This window comes from Cebus imitator, unplaced genomic scaffold, assembly GCF_001604975.1.
Source record: "Cebus imitator isolate Cc_AM_T3 unplaced genomic scaffold, Cebus_imitator-1.0 Scaffold924, whole genome shotgun sequence".
Classification (NCBI taxonomy): domain Eukaryota; kingdom Metazoa; phylum Chordata; class Mammalia; order Primates; family Cebidae; genus Cebus; species Cebus imitator.
The window spans coordinates 44,101-50,904 of NW_016108239.1; the positions used below are offsets into that span (position 1 = coordinate 44,101).

Below are 6,804 nucleotides of genomic sequence, written 5' to 3' on the forward strand. Positions count from 1 at the left end.
ACCTCCAGAATGTAGAGGGTCTCTTGGGAGAGACAGTAATTCTCAGCCCTTTATAACCTCCTTCCAAGCTCTGGAAACATCTGTTGGGGCATCAGCCCTGGTTTTGTGGGCTCTGGGATTGGGACTGGAGGAAGGCAAAGAATGGGTCCCCCAACCCCCTTTTCTGTCTCAGAATTCTCCCTCACCCAGGGCTTTAGGAGTTAGAGGATGGGGCACGGCCCTGTGACCTCCCTCTGGGTGGCGCTGGGGCCTCTAGGTGGAGATTTTCCCATCAATAGGCGACGTGGACCCCCTTGTGGACATTTCTGGGTGAGTGGAAGCGACTTCTCTTTCAGGGGGTGTGTCTGAAGGCCCACCTCAGGTTGGATTTCTCTCCTGGGAGCAGAAGAAGGAGGACATGTCTGCTGGTGAGGAGTTGTGGTGGGAAATACGTAGCTGTGAGCTTTACTCTCTACCAGAGCGTTTTATCTCCCCCGGGGCTTTTGTGAGGGCGGGAGATGACCTCCCCCTTCCTCTTCCTGAAGTGCTGTGTGGGGATCCTGAGTCTGGGGGTCCTGAGGCTGGGCGGCTGAAATGGTTTCCAGTGAGGTTTGGTTCTTGTGCAGCCACGTGGGGGAGGTTTCCATCTTGAGTTTCATGCCCTCTTGGGGCTGGGATCGTTTGGTGGTTATCAGTGATATTGAGAAATGGGCCCCCCTGGAGAAAACCCCTCACTGCTTTTCTTCTTGTAGGTGTCCCTGCTAGCTTGGGAGAATTGAGGGAGGGTGCTTGCAGTAGGTCATGGCCTGTGACATGGCCCTTCTTGGAGCCTTGGAAGGTGTTCACACCTGGAAGAGACATAATCTGATGGGGCCTCTGTCCTTCCACCCTTTACTTTGCGGCATTGGCTGGAGGGGCAGGTCAGTTCTCAGGATGCCGCCACTGGGGGTTAGGTTCCAGCGTCACTGCCATGGTTTCCCGCCCCCTTGGCTGTCTCCTGCACCAAGGGCTCTATGGGTGGAGGAAATATCTTCCCCAGAGGTGTCTTCAGGCTTGGCTTACCTGGGGTTCTTCAGGGCCTGGGATGGGTGTCCGAATGGGGGCAATTGGGCAACCCCCCAAGCCACTTTCTGGAGTCGTCTCATTCTTAGAGGGTCCAGGAGCTGCCCATCCTCTCTGGGACTCTAACTTCCCAGGCAGAGAGTCATAAGGGAGGGGGTTGGTTACAGGTAGTTTTGTTTGGGGCTCCTGAAGCGAAGGCAGGAGCTGGGGGCTGGGGTATTAGCTCTGGGGAGTGCCTGTGTGCCACACTTCTTTTCTGGAATCCTCTCAGACAAGAGACTGGTTTGCGGAGGTGGCAGATGCCCTGTGGACATACCTTGCCAGCGATCCTCCCGCTATTCACGACACTCTAGGATAAGGGAGTGTGTGCCAGGAAGTGTCTCCTAATCTAGGGAAGATTAGGTGATGGGAGGTGTGGTGACAGCTCGTGGTGGCGGGTGTCAATTCCCCTTGCCTGGATGGGGAGGTGTGTGGTCTGCTGCCTGGCCAGAGAGGGGAAACGTGGCAGGAGGCCGCCATCTCTCCAGCCACAGCTAGGATAGGAGACGCCCTTTCTTCTCTCCTCACTTTTCCTATTCCTTTCTTAACCTCCCCATCACCACCTCATTACTTGCCCCCTTTGCCACCAGTCCCCACCAAAGAAAGGAAAATTGCTGGAAACCCACCCTCCACCAGAGCCCAGGTCCTGCCGCCCAGCCCTCCTGCAGCCACTCCCAGTAGCTAATCCTTCCTCCCTGTTACTTTCTCCCCCAATTTTGTAGCCACCTTGACTAATGGGATGAGCCTCCAGCCACCTTTTGAAAAAGTAAATATTTTTTGACCCCTCCCCACCCCAACCTTCACATCAATATGTCTTTTCACATATCTTGCCCTGTCTCGAGGTCTAATCATACACCTCTTGCTTCAAATCAGTTTACCCCAGGCCCCCAGACACTAGGACCAACCCCTCCAGGTTCAAGGCCCCGCTGGTCTCCCCCAGTATTGAGGTTACTTCCCTAACTCCACCTCCAGCCTTCTTTGACCTTCCCTGTGTCTGCCCCGGTTTTCTTCTCCTTCACTCCCCAGCATTGGGCTGAGCTGTAGAGCAGGGCAGAGAGACTGGAGTGATGGTTGGCATGGCTGAGGTATGGGGTACTCCCCTGGATGGTGCTCTTGGGGGTTCTGGAAGTGGAAAATGGAGTTGTTAGATTTGGGGGCTCCTGTCGGGGCAAGAAGGTAGGCGGGGGCTGGAGGGTTGTCATAGTACAATTTGGGGGGTTCTTTACTGCTCTTCAGGAATAAGTAGGAACCTGGAGGTTTAAGAGGCTGTAGGGCGGCCCCCAGGTCTGACCCATGCTCTCATCGGCCCCCTCCCAGGTTTCCTGTGGTCAAGAGGAAAGCAGTGAGCCCAATGCTGAGGACATGACGCCCAAAGATTACTGCCTAGACTCCTATGGCCACTTCAGCATCCACGAGGTGAGTGAGGACACCTCCCCAGGCCCGCAAACCATAAGGGGGTTGAATGTTGGGGAGGGGTGAAACGTAATTTCCCACTTATGCGCACTGCTTTCCCCCGCAGCAGGCCGCCCCTGCGCCCTTCTGCCGCGCAACTCCCAGGGTCCCCTTTCCAAGCCTTTGCCTTGGAGACTGAGATTAGCCTCAAGCTCTGCAGGAGCCTGTTGCTGAAGGCTAGGATGGGAGCACGCATGCGTGCCTGGGGTCTTAGCGGGAGGTCAGACAGGGCCCGCTGGTCTCGGCCCCCATCTAGGGACCAGCTGTACAACTGTGCCCCAGCTGCTCTGGGACTGACAGCTTCTGGACCTTTGTGACAAGACACTGAGATCCCAGAATGCAGATGGGGTGGCTAAGGAATTTTCTTCTTCCCCTGAGGCTGTTGTCATAAAGTTGTGGCAAAAATATACATAAATTACCATTTAACAAAAAAATTTTAGAGACCGGGTCTGGCTCTGGAGTGCAGTGATGCAATCACCACTCACTGTAGCCTCTACCTCCCAGGCTCAGGTGATCTTCCCACCTCAGTCTCTTGGAGAATCTGAAATCACAGGTGTGCACTGCCACGCCCGGCTAATTTTCTTATTTTTTGTAGAGATAGAGCCTTGCTTTGTTGCCCAGGCTGGTCTCAAGGTCCTGGGCTCAAGGGATCCTCCCACCTTGGCCTCCTGAGGTGCTGGGATGACAGGCGTGAGCCACCGCCCCTGGCCTGAGGACTTTGAAAGGCCAGGGTTTGCTGGTTCTTAGGTAGCAATGGTAGCATCTAACTTAGATGAGACTTTAGTTCATCTAGTCTACTTTTAGAAATAGGGAAACCGAAGTGCAGGGAAGGACGTGAGAGGGCCCAGAGCTGTCCCTGGCCCTCCGAGGTGTCAGGACACCCTGTTCTCCAGCTGGGGATGTGAGGCCCCTCACGGAGTCTCTGTGCCCATCTTCCCTCAGGAGATGCTGAAGGACGAGGTTGAACCCTCACATATCGCAATTCTATGTTTCACAACCAGCACCTCTTCAAGGACAAGGTGGTTCTGGATGTGGGCTCAGGCACGGGCATCCTCTGCATGTTTGCTGCTTAGGTTGGGGACTGCATGGTCATCGACATGAGTCTCCAGGGTGGCCAATGGGGCCCGAGCCTGGGGGACATAGACGGAGTCCACTGGGACTCAGGGATTGGATTGGGGAGCTTCAGGTCTGAGGATGGGAATGTGAGGGGTCTCACCCTCACTTCTTCCTGGGCTCTCAGATCCAACATTTCAGTATCTCTGATTATGTGTTGACCATGTCAAAGTCAACAAGTTAGACCACGGTGAGCCCAGGAAGTGGATGAGTTTGTGGGAGTGGAGTGGACAATGCACCGCTTCCCCAGGGACCCCTGTAGAGTTGTGGCGTCTACAGATGGGCCACAGATTCAGTGGCTCCTCTCCTATTGTTTTCTGGGCTGCCGGCAGCCTGAGAACCTGAGTGTCCAAGTCCTAAGCTTAGCACCTCTGTCTTAAAATTAGGGCAAGAACCACTTTCTAGTGTCTTGAATGAGTGATAGAGTCCCATGGTTGGCCACTGAGGGCCTGCCCTCCTCTGAGTTTAATCAACACTAACTTCCAGAGAATTCTGCACCTACAAACACACATATGTGTAAGTGAGTTTACATTCACCAGCCTCTTGCCCTTGGCTTTTCTCATTTGTGTGTCATGTAGTTTCACACTGTCCAGGCTGTTGAGGCATCACACTCTTTTCCACAACCGCCATCGTAGGGACATCCCCCAGCTTTTTAAACCAGTCTTCTGTTGATTGGCGTTTAAGCTGCTCTGAAATTTTCTTTTTCTGTTTTTATTTGTTTCTGAGACAGGGTCTGGCTCTTTTATCCAGTGTGGAGTGCAGTGAGTGGTACAATGATGGCTCACTGCCACCTTCACCTCCTGAGCTCAGGTCATCCTCCCACCTCAGTCTCCTGAGTAGCTGGGACTACAGGCGTGTGCCAACATACCTAGCTTTTTTATTTTGAAGATGAGATTTTGCCATGTTGCCCAGCCTGGCCTTGAATTTCTGGGCTCAAGCAGAGATTCTCCCACTTTGGCCTTCCAAAGAGCTAGGATTACAGGCGTGCGCCTCTGCACCCAGCCTGCTCTGAGATTTTCATCCTTTGCACATAATGTCATTTCATGCACACTAATATTTGTGAGGTCAATTTATAAAAGAAAATTGATTGGGCCAAAAGGCTAGTTAGTGGCCGAGCTCAGTGGCTCATGCCTGTAATCCCAGCACTTTGTGAGGCTGAGACTAGAGAATTGCTTCCACTCAGAATTTTGAGACAAATCTGCACGACATAGTGAAGTATGAGTTAATAAATTTGGTAGCTCTTGTTAAATTGCCCAGCTAGGTTGGTGGGATAGGGAACTTGTGAAGGTGGTAGATTTCCCTCTGGGAACTGAAATGATTTTATTACAGAGACTATTGTAATGAACCCAGAAGTCCTCATCACTCAACTTTAAATGTTCTCTCCATTTGAAGCAGATTTCTACTGCAATGCAATTTCCCTGGTAAATCTGTCTCTGTGTCTTATCTAATACACGAAACTATTTTGAGAATGTAACCATGCTGCTACTTATTATATCAAGCCTACCCAATTAAAGACAAAATCTTAACATCACCTGATACCCAGTCCACATAAATTGTCTGCTCCTGTCTGAAAAATATCTAGAGTAATGGATGAATTTGAAAACAGCTTATGGTGCAGAAGGTGGACCTCATGATCCATGAGGGAGTGGATAGGCTACTGCCTCCATCTACTTGTTTATGCTCAATTCCATGCTCTATGCTGGGGATAAGTGGCTGGTGAGGCCCCCAGCAGAATGGGTGCAGCTCACATGGGTTGGGATCCAGGGAGAAGGTCAAACCACGCTCATTTTTGCCCACAGACAGGACTTAATATGGGGGCTTGGCTGCAAGGTGTCAGAAGGCCACAGCCCAAGCCAGTAGTAACAGGCACTGGAGCTGGATGCCGGCAGGGAGATGGTGCAGTGTTGGGGGTTTGTCAGGACAGGAAAATCGTAGCAGGACAATGGCCCAGGTGCTGGGATTTCAGCAGGCCTCTCTTGGAGAGGTGACTGACAGCTGAATGAAGCACAGGAAGGAACCACTCAGATCTGGGAAGAGAAGCGTTCCAGGTGGAGGGACGGCCAGGGCAGGCGTGTACTTGCTGCGTGTGGAGCCTCGGAAGGGCTAGTGTGGAAGGAGAGTCTAGAACGGCAATAAAAGTTGGAGTAGAGGTGAGGGGTGGTAGGGGGTGTGCAGATTTTGTAGGGCTTATGGGACCCATGCAACGTTACTTTTCCTCTCAGGGCAGCCAGAGAAGGTCTCAGAATACCCAGAACTTCCGAAGGACAGGAGCTGACTGAGGTGCTTCCGGGCGTCCTCTGGTGGCCCTGTGGCAAATAGACCAGAGGGTGAGTGTGAGTGCAGCTGTGACATCACGGTGGCTCAGACCAGAGTAGGAGGCCACAGTGGCAAGACTCCGGGCAATGTTGCCAGGACCCTCTTCCTGCCCTCACCTGCCCCTCTGCAGGCACCCGATGGCCTCATCTTCCACAACGAGCCACACTGTATGTGAGGGCCATCAAGGACCAGCAGTCCAAAATCTACAAGATCCACTATGAGGGCAGCCCGGGGCGCTAGTGGGTGGGGCCTCAAGTGGGCTGCTGCGGGCTCACCCTCCTCCCTGCCTGCCTCCCGTGGGTGGGAGGACTTGTATGGCTTCGACATGTCTTGCATCAAAGATGTGGCCATCAAGGAGCCCCTAGTGGACATGGTGGACCCTAAGTAGCATAAAGGTGACAGGGTGGGCATGGCCAGGTATCCCCAGGGTTGAAACCAAAGACAGACCATCCCCTGGACCTGGTGCAGGACTTCGGAGGCCAGAACATTGGCCTGAGGTCTCAGAGCCTGAGCTGTCAGCCAGAGGTGGTGCTAGAGGACCAGAAAAGCCACTTTGTCCTTTAAATACCTTTGTGAGTTCTGCCTTGTGACAGCCATGCTTGGCACTTGGCATGGGGCTCCAGGAACAGTGGTGAGCAAGGCTGCTGGCCCTGTCCAGGGGCACATCCTCTGGAGGACACACCAAAGCTGTCAGCTCAAAGCCTGCAGCATGTGCACTGAAAGGCACAACCCTGGGGTGATGGGCCAGGGCACAGGCACACGGGCCACTGCAAAACACTTATGGGGATGGGGTGGGGTCAGTGATGCACCTGTGGTGCCAGCCATTCGGGAGGCTGAGGCAAG

The 6,804-nt window shown here is 53.3% G+C and overlaps 1 pseudogene; it reads left to right on the forward strand.

Annotated features, from left to right (window-relative positions):
• Positions 1-207: 207 nt before the first annotated feature.
• Positions 208-6,349, forward strand: LOC108298263 (annotated as a pseudogene).
• The last annotated feature ends 455 nt before the right edge of the window (positions 6,350-6,804 follow it).